We start from the raw sequence: 20928 nt of genomic DNA on the forward strand, positions 1-20928 counted from the left end.
TCAATATCGTTTCCTGTTTAAATGTTGGTCTGCCGGTTCCAATACGAATTTAACCTTTCCTAATATCTTTTATCAAATTTTCATAATGAAGGTACGAAAGTTAAGTTCAAATTGTGCATCATTACTATTACTAACCCGTATACTACAACTAGGCATGCAACTCCTCCAGCAAGAGGGTTTTTAAGTAGTGTTATTTTTTACTACATGCGAAACCAGTTAGTTTGGTTGGTGATAACGGGTTTTGAAACTATTTATTTCGATAACTAGGTATTGGCCAACGACCACTCAGCTTTCGAATATACGTTTTAACTTTATTGTTGACAAGTGTTTGAAAGGAATTAATTTTAATGTAAAGAAGGAAGCAAACGAGCAGACGAACCACTTGATTGGAGGTCATCTTTGCCCATGAGCATTTGTAACATCAGATGAGCTGCTTATGCATTGCTAGCCTTTGGAAATCCTGTTAATACGCTTTTTGAAGAACCCCATGTCATAGCGCAAAGGAAATACCTCAGGACGAAGATCGTTCCACATCTTGCAGGTTCGAGGAAGGAACGAACGAGATGCCCGCGGGGTCTTGCAATGCCAGACATTTAAGGTGTGGGGATCGACTCTACTCCTTTGGCGGGAGGTGTGATGTTGGAAACGAGACAATGGCATCAGGTTGACAAGTTCCTCAGAGCACTTCCCATTATAAAGACTGTAGAACACACATAAAGAGCCAACGTCTCTCCGTAGGCTAAGGGGATCCATACGTCTGCGAGTTTGGGATCATCGACAATACGAACAGCCCTACGTTCGATAGAGTCAAGTGGGTCAATGGGCAGTATAATACTTTTCTCATGATGTTAAGGCGTTCCTGGCAACTTCAGTGCGAGTTTTAACTACACTTCCACCATCCGAATATTCAGTTAGCGACGTGCCGAGATATTTGTATTTGCAAACCCTCTCACGACTGTTTGTACGGTGTCTTCACACTACAAACAAATTACCAATTTTAACAAACAATAAATTGTTAGTATGCAAAGGCGACCTTATCCAATAAAGGAACTAACCTATGGACAACTGAAAGGAAAGTTGGCTCCCGAGTTGGCAATAAAAAATAAATAAAGAAATTTAAAGCCTAATATTAATATACTAATTGATGTTCAATTATTTTTTGTGAAATTACTCCACTAGTTTGTTATAATTGTTAATACAAAGATCGAACACTCAGAAAAAATTCCTTCGATCCGGTTGGATCCGCCGGATCTCGCCAGGACTGGTAACTGTAAAGGTACTAACTGGGTGATAAATCTGTCATAGATTTCTCATAGATGGCGCTACGACTAAAAAGTCGTTGAAAGACCAAGTAAAAAGACCCGACGCAAGCACATAGAAAAATTCGTGAGCTCGGTTGTGTCGTTCCGTGGCTTAGTTGGTATAGCGTCTGGCACGGTATGCAAGAAGACGTCGGTTCGAATCCGACCGGATCGAAGGAATTTTTTCTGAGTGTTTTTTCTGAGTGTTCGATCTTTGTATTAATAATTATAACAAGTCTTATAATAATATTAAGTAAAATCTATAATCAAATAGTATTTGGTAAAATCAAATAATAATAAATCAAATAATCCCACGACTTTCAAAGGAAAGAACCTCTGAAAGCTTGAACCGAAGATGGCTGTCTGACCTGGACTGAGAGAAAGTTCCACATACGATCAGCATTCACTATTAATGAATACGAATATTTTTCGAACTGTCTTATGGACAGACGCGAAACAAATTAGTATCGGAACACAGGCGGTTTATCGCTAGGCTATATATGTAAGGTATACAAATATGAGTCAATAATTTATAAATAAAATGACAACCTCGGTGGCCCACAGATTAGCACTTTGGGCGCTAGATGAGAAGATCCCGGGTTCTATCCCCGGTAGGATCAATTTGGGAACGCACAGATTTACACACACACATATGATATTTTACAAAAGTTTCTTTCATTATAAATACTACGTAGGCAGGTAATTTACAATTTCAGACCGATACTGACAGCAAAGAAAATGTTTGTATTTGTTTAAGCTGATTTGCCATCTGAGTGCTTATATGTAGATGGTAGGTACCTCATAAAATGTCTCGCCAAATAGTGTTGCCACACAATTACGAAGTACATTGTCGATTAGAATATAATAGAATAGAATAGAATATAATAGAAAGATTACAGTTTTAAATATCGCAGCTTCACGTGCAGGCACAGATTACTTAATGGTTACTACGGACAGATACATAACTTGCATACAAAATTAAAAATACCTATGCCATATTAGCCTACTAAATCTGACTCATGACACCAGGCGCCCAGTACGAGGAAAAAGGAACCTAAGCATGCGCTCAGAGAGGTGAAAATAACGTTGCTCGCCATGTGCAGTCGTGCGTAGCCGTATACTCATAAATGAAAGATGTATGAGCGCTTGCGTCCATGTAGGATTTCGTCAAAAATCAAAACATAATTAGATTTTATTCTTCAATTCTTCTTTTAATTTATTCTTCTTCAAACAATTTCCCCCAAGTGACTTTAACGAATTAATATTTCACGAAAACATCAAATTCACGCGTTGTAAAATTTATTCTTTTATTTAGATTAAGAGCGGATGTCGAAATACTGATCATCAAAGCAATTAAATAAAAAATATTGGAAAATGTTCCATTGTCCACACTATCGATATAGTAGTACAACACTATTGCCTGGAAATGACACTATTTGCATAAGATCTAGAAAACGTAGAAATTTCTGGAACATTCGGTCTTGTTTACTCGTCAAGCTGCGAAAACATCTGACAGAGTACAAAATAAATATTAGCTTCGATATATCCGGCAAGAAGTCAATTGTTTTGTTATCATGGGTCTCAAAGCTAAATAAAGTCTTTTAGACATTTCATCATCATTTAATATTGTGTCAAGCCATACACGTTCCACTCCTGGGCGCGTCTCTCATAGTAAATAAAAATAACAATCTAACTTTTACATAATATAATTGATAGGTCTAAACATTTTCTAAACAAAACTTAACAGCACTATTACTTTTCAATATTAAGCAAATAAGTGGAAAAGTGAAAAAAATCCAGTAACTTTACTCTCTGTCCATTCCTGTTTTAGGCATCATATTTCTTTACTCATAATATCCCATCAGTCAGTGGAACAACAACACAGACACTTATGTACGCCATTATGTGTTGGAGAAACGCAATATTCATAATATCGACTCGCAGTGACTTTGATCTCAGAATATGAAGCAAAAAATTATTAGCCGAAAGATTCCTCGTATAAATCATTAGGTATTATCATAAATAAATATTCAGAGGAGTTGGTATTAAATTTCATCCTGCGGCGATGTTGGCTGAAGGCCAAGTCCCTCGATTGACTCGCGCAGAGAACTAGAATGGACTGGATGAACGTTAGAGAAAAAAAGGAACGATAGAATTAGGAGACAGCCTTATTTCCGGCGTTAAGTGGCTAAGTCGGTAAGGCTTGACTGGTACAGGAAGATAATCCTGAAAACACTTTTAATTTATTGTTGTACCTTAGTCTTTAAATTTTATTATTCTGTTGTGATTTATATTAGTTAGCAAATGTTTTGGGGTCCTCTTGAAAACAATTGTCCACATAATAATATTGCCTTTTAAACAACAGTATATTATCATGTATTTGGCCGTTTGTATTTACGTTTCATCTTACAAGGGTTATTTAAAGCGTCTTTGTTGTAGATTTTGAATAATTGTCTTTGCTTGATTTAAAACTTGAATCTTTGATCTTTCTTGTGTGTTTGTCTGTATCAAAAAATCTGACTTTACATAGAATTGGTTCAATGACAGATTTTGAGAAGGGCCAGATATTTCTTGCGTCTCTTGCCTCCGCAAAGCTAACCTATTTTATAGGTTAAGAAGAAGTTATATCAAACACGTCAAGGCCGAATTTTAACGACCCTTCCATCCAGTTTATGATAATTCATGTGTATCTTAAGTTTGTATCACATCGTGTAGATTTAAATCCCCGTCGCTGACTATGCAAAATTTGGTCCAATGTTTTCTCCGCTACACTATCCATTTTCTATCCATTAAGGAGCCTTGATTCTTTTGATAGTTTGCGGCTTTGGTTTTGACTTTCCACTTTGTTGCGCACCTAATCGTTTGTTTATCGTCCGCTTTGATCTGTAGTATCATGGAACTACAGGGTGTCTAAACGTGGAAAATATCAATTAAACCCTTCGACAACGTCGGAGCTATTAGCGACGCACGCCGCCTAACACCAAACACTAATATTGATATTACAAAGATTATAATCTGCTGCCATTGATGTAGCAACCTTTGTAGATAACGTAGGTCTATGAATAAAATTAAGAATGACGTATTCTTTCATGTATGAGCATAGACATAATTATATGATTCACGGAAAATATAAGATATCGAGAGAGATACAGCAGGTAAACCTGATAAACCTATGGTTAAGAGAGTCGTTTGTCAAAAGTCGAAACAATGGAAGCCGACTGTGATTGAAAGTGAAAAACCAACTTCAAGTTACGAGGTTATTGATTTGTATCTACAAAATCTACAATCAGATCCTAAACAAATTTTCAAAATAACCATAGTACTTATAAGCATATCCTTTTAAATAAAAATATACCAGAATGGGTTCGAAAGAGCGGTGGTAACCCTGCGGTAGAACCTTTGCTTCTCAATTGAGAGTCGAATGCGTCGTATTCGAATATCTACTAAGTTACGTACATTTGTGAATATACGCAATACCCTAGGAAAACGTGAGAAGTCCTATGGAATAGTAGCAGTGGAGCTCCTCGTGAAAGAGTTCGTCCAAGGAAGTACTGCCACCATACCTATTTCTGCTGCCAAGCGGAAGTGAGAACATTACTGCGTTCCGGTTTTGAAGGTGAAAGTCAGGCATAGGGATTTGTCAACTTGTTGTGTTTCGTGGTGGCGGGTAAAGCGACAGTGTCCCTCGAATCTTAGTGGCAGTGCAACTATTATGGTCAGTAGTGTCGCTTAACACCAGGTACACGATTCGTTAGTCCCGGCACTTAGTATTGTAAAAATAAAGATTTCTGGTGTTGGCTCCCATAAGACCTGCGCGGTGGATTATGGCCCTACAGTTGAATGCTTACCTATCGTTGGGATGTCTAATATGTGACGGTGATGACGAGTTATTTTATTTTCATTCTAACAAACGATTAAACATAACGGATACTGGATAAATTGAGTTTCAAAGAAAAACTCAAACAATAATATCGATGTGGGAATGTGGCCAGATTAATGCGGAAAGCAAGAGAAGACGACGAGTGCGGTGTTTGTTACGGCACACACTCGTGCACGTGGGTCGCAGCAAGCGGGCAGAAAGTTGGCAAGATTACCAACCGCGCAACCGGACGCTAGTGTCAAGTGGAAAGTATCTGAACGCTGATGCAAATAACTTTACTATTTGCCTTAAGCAGGATATTCATAAAAAGGCCATGTTGATCCACAATCTTTTACATCTATCGGGTAATTTTAATTAACTTAATGAATGAATTCTCACTTCGTAAAATATCGTGTTTATATTTATAAAATGCAACTCTAATGTCCACTTGCACTAAACAAAGTCGTGTTCATTCAAAGAATTTTGTGTGTGATTAGAAAACCTAAAGGTGCTATGTTGGACACGTACGGTGGATGTGGTGACATCCCAACTTAACTGCGATAATTTTTAGCGTCTTTGTAAATATGTGTGTGGTTTGACAGAACCATGATGAAATACAACAAGCCACCAGTGCTGGGCGTTTCTCATTAATTGTAAACTTAAAAAATTTCCGCCTTAAAATGCACGGTAAAATATTATTTTTCACCTCACTAGCTTGAAAAGGCTTTCTTTCTCGTTAGAAATCTGCGCGCAAAAGCGCTTTTTGCACGCTAGCGTGGAATGGGTTTTTGAAATTCGAACCTGACGATTGTTCGAATCTCATGGTATGTCACATGCCTCTCTGTTTTGATCATACGGCGCACAGCATCGATGTTTTTGTTGTTCACAGCAGTGGACGGGCTACCATTACGAAATTCGTCACTGAGATTCACACGACCGCGTTTGAATTCTGCAAACCAGCTATAAATAGTCATCTTGCATGGTGCCTCATCGCCAAAAGCTGTTTGAGGCCGAGCGAAGCTCCGCTGAGCTGTTAAATTACGCTTAAAGCCGTAGAAAATCATACTACGAAAATTTTCACGAGTTAAATCCATGGTAATGTAGACAACCAATTTCTAAAATGACGCCACCATGTAAAAACAAGTGACAGTCAGATGAAGCTGTATTCTACAGCCAAATAGTTCTATTTTCAAATGTTGTAATTACTTTTTAAATATAGTTTATGTAAGTGGCCAGTTCCGGAAACTTATAGTGCGCCCTGTATAACAAAATAAGAACAGGCGGAGAAAATTGACACAGGCCCGATATTGACAAGCGCCTGATGGCGACTGACGGGGCTGCGGACATCGCGGCGTGTCGTCTAACCGCTGCTGGGAAATTTCCAAATTTTGGGATAAATTTAATGACTATAGGGCTTGAATTTAAAAACAAAATTTACCTGTTACCTTGGAGCACTTAAAAAGAGAAATAAAAATTATGTGCAAAATTAGAGATTAGTTATTATATTCTTCAATAATTTCTTTTCGACGTTTCCAGGATTTCGTATGATCGGGTAAAGTACATCCTATCATGTAACGAGTTATCACATTCTTTAGACCATCCTTTCCCTATAATGTTATTATTATGTATCCTTTTATTTTTTAAATACCGTTATTTAACAGTAAATACGTAAACCAGATCTAGCAAAACAGATTTTCCCGCTTCTTCTGTGATGACTCGCCTTAAATCGCAAAGAGCTGAGGAGAACTGCCCCTATGCTCTGTCACCCTGAGAGTGGACAAGTTCCATGTGCTCGTACCTGCACCCTTGAAATGCTTACAATTATTATACCAAGCGCCAGAAATAGATAATATGTTGGCAGTACAATCTTAAATGAACTGCCTCCGTGGCCGAACGGTTACCATGCCGGACTGCCAAGCAGATTTCCGATCGATTCCCGGGCCGGGAGAAATATTTGTATGGCCTACATTTATTTCTCTCGTGAGTTTGGGTGTAATTTGTGGTTGTCTATGTGTGTGTCCATAGCACCCGCGACACAGGGTTTCCCTAGTGCGGGGATATGTTGATTCTGAGCGTTAAAAAAAACTCTTTCACAAGAACTCTACTGCTACTAAGGAGACATGACAGTCGACCTTCTTAAAACCCCTACCTTCTTTCAAGTATGTTAAACTGTAATATGTAATGTCTGTAATAAAATCAATGTCGTTGACGTAAATATACCTACATAGTAGTTTGTAGGCACTTAGGTAAGATTAAATTGGATCTGGCTTAATTAAAGCGGGCGTAATTATTAGACGAAATAATTAATAGGTGGTGCTATATTGTTGCCAGAGTCTGTTGCTTATCTCATGTTGGTTTATTTGTCAATGTTACTTGGTACTGGGGAAATTCGGATTATAGCAATTTCTACGTGGGCTAGTCCCACGGCTATGGTGTTATGTATACCTATGTACGACCCTCAGCGTGTAGGAAATGATTGTAAGTAATAGGAGAGAAGCCGACTAAATGAAATATGCGTGAAATTATTTTCCTATCGGGTTAGGTAGAGAACACAGCCTTCTACTTACTACGAGCCCGAAAAACCTTTTCTGGTAAAGAAATAACACAATTCCCTTACTGATTAAAATTTATTGTAAGAAGGAAAATAGTTCCTCTATATTAAATCACATGAAAAATCTGCCCTACTAACTTAATTTCAGGCACTTATCCAAGATTCAAAATCCATTCTTCCCCGCCCCGTTTGTTCAACTTCACCTAGTTCTCGACTTCCGATCGTATAAAACATCCACACATTGTTCCACAACTGTGGACTTAATTATACAACGTTAATAGAACCTCTCTGGAACTGCTATAGAACCTTCGAGTAAATCGCGCTTGACGCTTTGTCTCAGCTGACAGAACAATGTGGGCCTCGCGCGACGCGTCTTTTGTGTACTAATTTATAGCGCTCTCTTACAACAGTCGGAGTTTCATATTTCATAAAAGCCCACCGGCACCGCTTCCGCTCTATTAACCAGTACTTCATTTTATTTTAAGGTGCGATTATTAATTTAGTACAACCATACTTTAAAGTTGCCGATACATCGCAAGATTGTATAGCTGCACAAGTTGTGACGTTACTTGATGTAATTACTTGTTCACTGTCTAGAACCTCTGCTTGAGCAGAACTGTAGGTACTATAAAGATAATTATTTCCTTTCTGAAGCAAACTTCTTGTCCCAAATTGAACCCAGTTGAGAAATCCCGGAACGGAGTAAAAAATATTTAAAAGCCCTCAACTCTCCTGTGAAACGAAATTAAAAATAGTTTTGCGAAACCCATAGACGGACCGGACGTCGAAAAGCAAATTGTAACTTCCAAATTTGCAACCGTAAACGTGACACAAAAGGCAGAATTCAATTCAGTAGCGGAACACAAAGCAACCGCATCTGCCGTCAAATCAAAAATGGAGCATAAAAGCGGATGGAGCTAATTTTCACTAGCAAAGGAACAAAAGGGTGTTAAAAAAAGCACAAAAGCCTCACGTGAAGGAGGAAGCTAATTTCCGGGCGTCTGCGGTGTGGCTAATTAGACGCCGTAACACCAGCGTTAATTGAATCAAATTGCACTGCTCTTGTGACCATGTCAAAGGAGAATATACTAATAATATATGGACGACTAATGTTACGTTACGGGCACAGCGTTATTGAAAGAAATTATAGAGCAAAATATGTATGCATATTCCTTATTATTCTCATGTTCATTGTACTTACTCGATACAGTTTTATTAATTCTGATGAATTCCTTTTGTTATTGGCCGAGTGAACTGTACAAGTAGTACTGATTTGGCTGCATGCATTATCAAAAGTCCAGCTGGTACTCAACGCTGCCAGATCATGGTTATAATTTAGTGTGTCTAATATATATACGGTACCATGATTTAACATCTATGGTTTTCAAATATACTTTAAAATTACGGCTATATCTTTTAAAGTGTATTCGCATGGTCATCCTAGTTGGCGTGTTTGCAGGTGCATACCTCCGCGCGGCGCTGGCGGTCGTGCACCAATTCGTACACCGCACCACGACACCGCTGCCGCCGCCGGCGCCGGCTCTCGGCGTTCCGATCCAAATGCGCACGAAACGTCTTGCGGTTACTTCACGTTCGACTTCGGTGGCAGGAAATTCGAAGCTCTTTTGTTTTTGACAGCCGAACGCTGAAATGCTGTTGTAAAGTCGGTAGTTGCATTTTTTAATCGACCATTTTTTGATCGTAAACTTTTAAATTTTGTAATGAAAGAAAATCTCGGAATAAATTGTCATAACGACAATTCATGAAAGTACTGAAATGTATAACAATTATTTGGTTGCATGTTAAAAGTTAAAGAAGAAGGTAGATAATCTAATACAATAGAGTTATGAAACGCTCTTGGCAAACGTTGAAGAATATGGAAAAGGCGTAGTAAATTATAAAACCAGAAATGAAAAAGCGTTGAGCACCAGTAAGTAATAAAGGTGCGGAGCGCTCATTAAATAGTCAGGGAGATTAGAACGACTGATGTGCGAACACACCTCGGATTCAACACAAAACGGGAATGTTTTACGGGGCCATTCATGTATTTTATTCATTACAGTTTAGTTTGATTTTTGATTCATTGTATATAGTTTATTGTGTCCTATCTTGCACTAATAAAATGTACCTATGTTGATATGATGGGGATTTAAAAAATCAAAAGTCTAAAGAAACCTTATAAATGAATGAATTTGACCTATTCTGGTTGTGCACGGATTTGGCTCAAACAGAGGCTGTAAGGCCATCGTTCACCACGCCAACACCAGAATTTATGGCGCACTTTTCAACGTTTCCCAGAATTTCAATTTATTTCATTAAGGTTGATTTTCATGAGGATATTTCTTGTTACTTAGATCGCACAGATCATATCGATGCATTAGGTTCTGGTAAAAGAAATCGCAAGTAGCATAATAAATTATTCGTAAATTATCATGTAGGTGCAAGTGGAAAGTGCTCGCAGCAGATTAAATTATTTCCCGCTTTGATCTCATTCCGTGAGTGGGATTTTGTTTTAACGACCCGAACTCCGGTTCCCCGAGTGGAACGAATCAAATTATCCTGTTAAAAAACATGCCACGATTAAAAATTTGTTTATATAAAAAAAACTATATAATAAGAACTTCAGTGGGATATTCTTGGAGAAATACAAATGTATTATGAAATACACATGTTAAAAATTTGTCAGCCGTCGGCTATAAAGGTACCTGACTGGGTGAAAAAAAAAACTTTTAGAGGTTTCTCACAAATGGCGCTACGGCAACAAAGCCGTTTAAACCAAAAACAATGATCGGCAACAAGCACATAGTGAGATTCGAAGTTTGGTGATTCGTTCCGTAGCTGAAATGGGAGAGCGGTTAACAACAGCCGGATCTATCTTTGTGTTTGTTCGATGAATAGTAACGCCAAACTAATGGACTATTTTCGCAATAAAATATATCAATAATATTTTAGTAGTAAAAACTACCATGATATTGAATAAAATAAAATATTGCATATTGCAATCATTTCTGTGCAAAAGATGCGTTAGTTATGAGTATTTTCGAGGACAATGCGTTTTATAATATACGTCAGAATAGCTGGTACTTACAATTTCATCCGCTTTATTAATTAATAACGATAACCATGTTTGCTCATTTGTTCATAGCAAACATGAAAAACATTGCACAATAATTTCGAAGACTTCATACCTCGCTACAACCCTGTAGCTTTAAAAAATAAAAAAATATGTATATTGCTTGTTTCAGAATAATGAACCGATAGATTAGGTTCACATAGTCAACATTTATCTTTGTGTCTCATTTACTTTGGAAATAATCATGCCAGTCATAAGTCAATACACTTAAGAATATGATATAATTTTGTACAAATATTCATACCGTTTTCTGCGTAGTTTCAAATATCATAAAAAATCCTATTTCATTATTTGCTTCGAAGTATATCACAACAAGTCCCAGGAATACGTTCGTGGGAAGAATATAATATAATTTTAATAAGCCCTTCTCAATCACTTTTTTATGTATTTCTAGTAATAAAATTGAACGATCTCGACGAAGAGTAATTTTCCACCAATTTTAGACCAATTTTCTTAATTACTCTTCACCGAGATCATTTAAATTGGTTCTGATTGGGGTGTTCTGGGAAGTATCTCGAAGCGAATTTCGTAACTCCGGTACTGATAGTATAGGAAATTCCTTAGTTTGAGACCAGTTACGGTGTGGTTCTCTGGCATAGTATTATTATTATGAATAATAGGCAGTATTAATAACAAATGGCGAGAGGCGAACTAATCATGCGCCTAGTAGTAAGTGACGCACTTGTACTTAACAGTAGCAATTAATATTAACAGATCTGAGGGGCATTGCCATTACGCCACTCACCTTGAGACATATATTGACAAGTCCCATTTGCTTGTAATTTCACCAGCACCCTTAGCAAAACCAAAGGTTTCAAAACCGGAACGCAGCTCACATTATTGCTTGGCGGTGGAAATAGGTAAGGCGGCAGTACTTGCCTAGACGAACTCTTTCACAAGGTGCTCTACTCCTGCTAAAAAATCCTGTTCTTTTTTTTTTATACACAGATAAAGCGTCTTCGATAATAATAGTAAAGCACTGAAGCTAGAAACTGCAAATTTTCAATTAAAAGTGAATGAAAAATATTTGTCTTCTTTTTTCATACAAACCAACGTGTCGGGCTTTTTAGAGGTTCCACGGTCACGCTTAACTATCATCCACGTACATATCACGATTTAGATTCGACAAAATAGTTTCATTCCCAATTTAAAGTCGTGAAAACCAAAGAACTCGCTGGAAGCCATAATTCCGTCGAAGTTAGCCTAGCGGTGCTATCTTTGCAGGAGATTTCTATCTTGTAATGATTCAGAGCAATCCTATGCATTTAAAAGAAATACAATGCGACAATTTCAACATGTACAATTACCATCACTTATGAGGAAACCTATGCCTCGCTTGTTCAAGAAATCTCGCATAGTTTCGAGAAGACTTCTAGGTCCGAAGTAAACTATGCGCTTCCCATTTGTTATAGCTGACTTTAGAGGAGCTTTTAGTGTAAACTTAGTGTTAGCATAGGATCCTTGCCTTGTTGCAAAATTTACATACAATCATTATATCTTTGGATTCCCATTGGGTTAGGCAGATACTATCGGTCGCCATTTTGTACGATCTAGGCTAACCTCTCTTGCTTCACTTGCATCTATCAATAACTTCATACAAACCCTCATATTCTGACTACATTAATATAGTAGCTCTGAGTGTCGTTTTGATAGTCTCTTCAGTATCAAAGTCGTGTATACTCAAAGAATTTTGTAAAGGCCTAAACAAATGACAACCTGAAGTAGTTGCTATGCCGGGCGAATGTGGTGGACCAGATAACATATATTATTTCAACCCTATAGTTTTTGACGACTTTGTAATGATGTGTGTGATTTCGCATTATCATAATGAAAAAAAAAACACTTCTGCGATTCAACAGTTTTGAACGCTTTTCATTTTTCAAACTTAAAACTCGTGCCTTTTCTCAAAATACGCGCTAAATTGTTATTTTTAAAACAACCATAATAGAGAATTAAAATACTGTAAAAATAAAGTTTTTTTTTATTTATTCAAAATTACAACGTAGTGGCAAAACTGCACGGACTTTTTGGCCAACCCTTTATTACACTAGCAACCAAAGTGTAATTAATGTAAACATTAAAGGTGATAAACAACCCATTTGCTATTTGTATCATATAATGGCGTATTTATTGTTGTAGTGTAATATGTTATTATTTCGAGTTAGGTACAACCATTCGGCTGTTTTCCTTCTCGGCAATTACATTTAGTAATTATTTAATGTTACTCTGCTTCAATGTTATATATTTTGTTAATGTATTCAAGTAAAGGTTGTTACAATGTAATACGTAAATCACAAAAGAAAAGAAACCTATACCCAGCAGTGAGACATATAGTGGGTTAGTGATGGTTTGCAATTTTTTTTTGATTATTGTGTGACGGGACGAACAAGCCGTGAGTCTGGTGGTAAGCGACACGCCTGTCCATGACAGTTGCACTACAGTACCATAAATAAAATTGTTAAGTCCCGTGTGCCTGTAGTTGTATCTATATTTTTCTTACTACGTTATCCAGCCTTTTCGCGAACATTCTCGACTTCCTTCATGTAGTTTTTCACTGCTGGCTATTGCAATGAGTTAACAGAAAGGTATATATTAATAAATTAGTTTTTCTGTCAACCCAGTTTCATTCTTTTATATGAATGAATGTAATGGCACGTACGTAAATTTACCAGGCGGACAAAAATGTGTAAATCAAAGTCCTTTTTCATATAAGGTCATTGCACTCTGTTATACAAATAAAATAGAGCATTGGTATTTAAACAAAGGGTCTACTTTGTCAGAATGTTTACTTTTTTTAAACTCAGGATTATATTACATTATGAGGCATTCATTCTACCAGCTAAGCTATAACTGCTCTGAATAACTTACTTTAGCTTCAAAAGGTTGTTCAAAAAAATACATTAAAATTCGACGTGTATAGCCGCCATTGCATCACGAAACAGAGCGTTAACTGTGTCTATCATCGTACCAAATAACAGGCCTCGATATGGCTTCAAAGAACGTAAAAATCGGCTCAATTTAAATTTCAAATTTGGCTGGCCCTAATAGAAGGCAGTGGTATTAGCCGGCTAAACGCGGAGACTCCCTCCAACGGCCTTAGTGTTGGCCAAATATCAACTCAATCATTAATTCGGAAACATACTCAAATGGAATTCTACTATCGATTTTCAGCACCTTGTCGGTAAAACTTCTTGATGTAAGTATCGCTTAGGTCTCCTCGATGGGTGTTTTGTTTTGGATAAAATGAAGCAATATTTAGAAGAAAACGATGAAACTGGCTCTTCATTGGGAGTGATGCTTCGTAATTGATTCGTAAGATGTTTATTGGAAAATGTCTACGGTAGGTTGAACGTGATATCCGAAAGTATAAAAATAATGATGTGGCGGATATTCTCGCTGATTAACTGGTTTCAAACTAGGGGATTCTTTGTAATATGAGTACCAGAGCAATAAAATTGACTCCGGGGCACTTTCCAGACCACTTACAAAAGTTCGTCTTGCTCAGTGAAATCAAACCCAGGACCACACTATATGTATAGTGCCCATATTGCTAATCGCTAGACCACCGAGCTCGTTAAATACAACTGTGTAATTAATTACTAACTGTAAAATATCGATACATAAATACCGAAACATCTCTATTACTGGTCATTTCGCATGGAAATGCAAGCGGAACGTTGGGTGTAATAGCATTCATTGAAAAAGGTAGGGTTTGATTACACAGACGGCCGAACAACGTACGCCGTCGGTCCCTGATTTACACTGTTCAGCATGTAAATTGATGCACTAGTAATAATATAGAAAGCAATGAACATTACAATGGTGTGAAGTTTACGAATGTAGGATAGAGGAAGTATACCTACATTATAATATGATATATGAAAGATACAAAGGAATTGACTGGACATGACGCATCTTGTGTTATTTTTTGTACGTGAAGAGTTTGAGAGTTTTGCAGATACGAAGTTTTTTGACGTGAGCCTGGTGTTAAGCGACACTCCTGTCCACAGCAATTGCAATGCCATTCAGAACTATAAATCGCAAAGAGCTGTGGAACTCGGCCGTTGCACTTGTCGCCATGAGACATAAGTTAACAAGTCCCATCCAATAACCCTTCAAAACTGGAACGCAGTGATGCTCACATAACTGCTTGACGACGTAAACAAGTAAGTTGGCAGTACTTTCCTGGACGAACTCTTTCACAAGGAACTCTACTACATACTGAAATTTCCCCAAACACCTCGTGTAGAATAGCGTTTCTAATAGTCTTTCATTTTGTATTAAAACTCTCATATTATCTTTAAGTTGCATTATTACAGTAAAAGCACTACATTAATAATAATTGGAAACGGTTGCTCCAGCAGAAAGTTGAAAATTGTACTTCCAAATTGGTCACTACACGATATTCATTTCACATGAGCCACCGACCGGTACCGACAGCTATATAGGTCATCGGTTTTCTTGCATTAGTGAAGGCCACTTGCTTCTCGGGCACTACAGATGCTAGGAATTATTTGGTAGTTTCTGTTTATTTTCGTTCGTGCTACAATATTCTAAGATTTTATTATTTAATCACCGTAATGACGTTCCACCATATTGGAGATTTGTTTAAAATTGACTTTTATAACCCCCGATGTAAAAAGCGTCCGAATTTTTGCTGTGGCATCAAACCGATAAAATTCCAAACGGATAAAATAATCAAAAGGAAGAGCAGGGTAATTTGGTCTGATGGTTCTAAGCTTTGTTTGATGAACATCTTTTCAGCTTTTCAGTTTAAAGGTCATCAGCTTTTTTTCCTGTAGGCATTTCAGTCATAAAATGTTGTTTATTTTAACTCCACTTGTCCAATCAACTTGACACTTAGCATCAACTACTTACTGTTAGATTATCGTATTTGGGCCCATTTAATTGATCCTGAATCGTGGTTGTTAGCTTACAGTTGTGTTCTGTGACGATTTTATGGATTAATTAAATTTTTATTGAATTGATATTCAATTGTTTTTTGTGAAATTACTCCACTAGTTTGTTATAATTATTAATACAAAGATCGAACACTCAGAAAAAAACACTCAGAAAAAATTTTCCTTCGATCCGGTCGGATTCGAACCGACGTCTTCTTGCATACCGTGCCAGACGCTATACCAACTAATCCACGGTTCGAATCCGACCGGATCGAAGGAATTTTTTCTGAGTGTTTTTTCTGAGTGTTCGATCTTTGTATTAATGATTTTATGGACTTTTTTAGTACAATATTTTGTATAATTTGTTACTAATTAGGCTGCATGAGTATAGTATACAAATTACAATTTTGTATACCGCAAGTCAGATCACAGTGATTCAAAATATACTCTTGTAACGCCTTTATAGCATGTTTATCACAGAGAAATAAACGAATTCGAATTCGAAATATATAGGCCTTCCATTGCGGTATCGACACTCGTATCATTCTGTCATCTTATATCTCCATAGCGTGTCTCCGACGACGCGTAACAACTCCGCTTTGAAGAGACGTGCGCATCGCTTGATCGAGAATCATTTCGCGTTCAAAATAGTAATCATATTACGCGTCACAGATCTGAAACGTCAAAATGATACAAATGTGAACCGACTTATGATATGGGAATAGAATTCTTGTTATTGCGTTTGGCACGTCATGTTCCTGGATTTACAGTGGCATAGCGTAGATACAAACACTAATTGCTGTGTTACTGGAGCATGAATTCACAGCACATGTGAGCCTACTAATGAATTTCTTTTAGACTGGATACTTATGTGCACAATTGTCCTTATCGGTTCGTTAGCTTTGTCGTTCTAGGCTAATTTTCTTTTTTTGGCAGTGGCGTCGTAATTTCCTCTTATTGTCCATAGTAGTGGTTTTCCAGTCGTACAGTGTTTCTTCCAGTCGTTTTAGCATAGTGACAGTAACTCTTCGGTCAGGCAGTGTTCTTCAAGGCGCTATCACTTGTGAACGTGATGATTTAAGTCTACTTTAAATCTTTCAGGTTTCAGTGTACTAATTTAGTATTCTTTGTTGACTTTCAAGGGGTTAGGACTTACCAAGTGAAGACACCTTGCACATCCTGCATTGTTTTTATTTTTTATTCAATGTTGTTTTTGAGTTCACAAATATGTATATACTTTTTGAATAACGAATGATTTTAAACGGTTGATTTTGAACGAGTGATTTTAAACGGGGTTTATTATTAACGAAAGGATTTTTATGGATTGTGTGCGTTAAGAAAAAAATATTGAAAATAAATGTTATTATGTAATACATATAGAGGGAAATGAAATAATTAATAATAGCGCTGCCATACTTTATTTTGATACGAATATATGAGTGAAGTTGTGAAGAGAAAAGTATTATGTATTAAATTACTGTTTAAAAAATCATGCAAGTAAGCTCGTATTCGAACGCGGGCTATGACCTGTTTCTTTTCATTTGCTTTTTACGCTGACTTAACACTCGAGTTTTTAACATCATATTTTTTTCGCTTTACTCTTTACATTTTGCCTTTGAACATTACTTCAATTTAAATCGTACATGTTTTAAGAAATAAAAATATTGTGGAAAGGTTTTTAAACTATATATAATATAGTACCAGACGCTATACCAACTAAGCCACGGAACGAACCAACGGACCTCACGAATTTTTCTATGTGCTTGCGTCGTGTCTTTGTACTTGGTCTTTCAACGACTTTTTAGTCGTGATCTGATGATTCTGTTGATCTGATGAATCTGTCATGAGAAATATATGACAGATTTATCACCCAGTTAGTACCTTTACAGCTACCAGTCCTGGCGAGAGATGTGTATTAATTAAATTTTTTTTTTCTTCTTTTTTCTGAGTGGTCGATCTTTGTATTAATAATTATTACAAACTAGTGGAGTAATTTCACAAAAAATAATTGAATATCAATTCAATACAAATTTAATATATATAATACATTTTAAATATTATGTAGTGTGAGTATCTCATCCACTATTTTAGTAGCAGTAGAACTTCTTGACAAAAAAAGAGTGTCCAGGGATGTACTGCCACCTTACCTATTTCTACCGCCAAGCGGTAATGTGAGCATTGCTGCGTTCCGGTTATGAAGGGTAAGGGTGCTGGTGGAATTACAGGCACATGGAACGTGACAATTTATGTCTCAGGGTGACGAGTGCAGTAGCGATGCCAGATTTTTGCGATTTAAAGCTCTGAATGACACTGCTACTGTCGTGGACAGGCGTGTCGCTTAAGACCAGGCGCAAATAATAATTATAATCCTCGTCCACCCTTTTTACGTCCCACTGCTATGCTAGGGTTTCCTCTAAGGCAGGGTTTGTTGACCTTTTGCTAGTCATGGACCTGTCTCAAAATTTCAAAAAACCTACGGAGCCTTTCCGAAAAGATGAAGAAGAACTTCTTACGGTCACGGATCAACCTAAGCAGGTTTTTGTGTTGCCGCCAGGTTTAGATTATGTATTCTTTTTATAAAATTTGTATTAATAAATAAATTAAGAAAGGCTCGCGGGTTCCATTGACGCTCGCTCGCTCCTATAATAGATAGCCGTCAAACGACGAGAAAATTCAAAAAGGTCACATGCACTGCACCTAAATAGATGCACGTGACCTTTATAACATGTTGTGAGTATTTACTCACAACATATTATATACTAATTGTTATATTAATGCAATATGTTAGGTGGGCTCGTTGTGGACCCCCGGTATTCATTACACGGACTCCTTAGGGGTCCATGGACCACAGGCTAAGAAACCCTGCTCTAAGGCTTTAAACCATAGCTCGCCACGCTAGTCAAAGGTTGTAAACCAAATGAGACGTCCAGTTCAAGACGTTTTTTCAACGTTAGCGAGAAGCATTGTTATGAAACGTTCACAAATGTGCATAACTCACAAATTGAAGTTACTTAAGTCAAAACAAATACCCAGCGTCAAGTTCGATGTGCTCTTGACTGTAAATGCATCAGGGATTGACATCGACTTCTTAATAGTAAACATAGCGTGCAAAGTGTAAACATACAGTGGATATTATTTTTAGCCACTCATTAGTAACAAACGATAAAGTAGAAGAAATATAATACAATCTTCTTAAAGTTTCAGCAACGTCCAATTAGGAATTACGAAGAAACGTCATCGTAAAAATAGATAATAGACAGACAAATAACAAGTCGACAACGGCCCTTCGTAATTGCTTCAATACCTCAATAATTAACCTGCGCTACAAAACGACCAAACTTCTTCCTTATATCTCCAATTACGGAACTCTGATATTAAACAGCGGCTCAAGTTATGAACGACGTAGTCATAAACGATACCTGTGTTTGTTTGCCAAAAATCATTATTAATAAAATGTAAAGAAAAATCGATACCTCCCATGTAAGTTGTTGTAAGTTAAAATACCATGTTTTTTGTTTTTTAACTTAAATATATCCTTTTTATGCATATTATAGGTTTCATATTTAAAGTAAGAAAATAACTTAGTGTTATGTTTACTTTCAAACATGGAACCTACAATATACATAAAAAAAGGATGTAACTAAGTTAAAAAGCAAAAACATGGTATTTTAACTTACAACAACTTACATGGGAGGTATTGAAATATACACAGAGTTATTTTTTAAATATTAACAAACTCGCACTCTTTTGTTCCACGACTTAATAAATTATCATATTTTACTTTCATAGAAATATTTTTTTTAATAATATCAAGTGACGGGACGAACAAGTCATGCGCCTGATTGTAAGCTACAAGTCTGTCCATAACAGTTGCAGTGCCACTTAAATTGCAAAGATCTGCGGGGCACTGCCACTGCGCCCGTCACCCTAAGACATAAGTTAACAAGTCTCATGTGTCTGTGTATGGCTGAATCAAACATGCTGAACTACGGAAGCTGTTACGATTCATTTACGGGCAAATGTATATGATTCCACAGTAAATTCTAGTTGATATTCAAAATTTCCCATTTACGAGGTTTAAAACTATAGTGAAACAAAAACTTTTTACTAAGGGACCAGTTACACAAGGCGAAAGTTTCAGCGCGGCGACCGCCCAATTACCACGCTTTCATGTGCATTAATGATGAACCTGAATTCTATTTACTAGGCCACAACATTTAAATTCCTCTGAACAATACAACCGCCGCGTAGGCCAAATTCAAGCCTGTCTCGCCCGCGTGCCCGGGATGTTCATTTAAGTTAAAACATAAAAGTTAAATCGATAGAGCTTATTTTGCCATGACAGTTAGAAAGGCAACGCGGTATCCGCTCGGCAACCGCGCGGGGAGAGCGCCGTCCAATTCGTGTCCAATAAATATGCCCTAAAGGTTTAATAAACAGCTTCTACGTACTGGGATGACAAAAATCCGTGGCAGTGACCCGTTTAACTCTCGCAGATTGTATTGATCGATGATGTTTGAAATAAATATTGTAAATGTGTATCAATATTTATTTGCAAATAGACCCCTAGAGTTTCTTGCTTATCCTTTTCACGGGAATCTGCCTTACGAATGAGCAGTGGAGTTTAATCAACGTGACAATTTTCAATGTAATTTGCTTACTTACATGATGTGGCAGTGAAACAAAAATTAAGTTAACTTTTGTTCTTCTACCTCAATTAGGATGGAATGAATCATATGGTTTATTAGAAACTAAGATCACTAAAAACTAATCTAGAAACAGTACGAGTAGGTACGTACCGCGCTGTGTACAATCCGCATAAATTCTATCACTTCCGCTGCTCCTCGATACCGCAGCCTAAACCAGGACAACTTCTATATTTATGGAAATTCAGTGTAATGGGGAAACAATTTTCGGCAGTCACCGCTCAGTCGCATTTACAAGTTTAATTTTGTATTCATAATACTTTACTGTTGTAAGGAGGAAAAAATTTAAAAGATAATTTAGAATTCAGAGTGATTTTAGATTCATTTATTCAAACGCCTGATTGTGTAATGGCGGCCAATCGTAATCGCGTTTGTTGCGAAACAACCCTGGAACTTTCGGAGCCAACAGCGAACTTAGTTTCCGTAAACAAATTGATGAAATAATCTTCAAATTATCTTCAAAGTATTAGAGACACT

This window comes from Hyposmocoma kahamanoa, unplaced genomic scaffold (genome assembly GCF_003589595.1).
Source record: "Hyposmocoma kahamanoa isolate Upper Pololo Valley unplaced genomic scaffold, ASM358959v1 226, whole genome shotgun sequence".
Lineage (NCBI taxonomy): Eukaryota > Metazoa > Arthropoda > Insecta > Lepidoptera > Cosmopterigidae > Hyposmocoma > Hyposmocoma kahamanoa.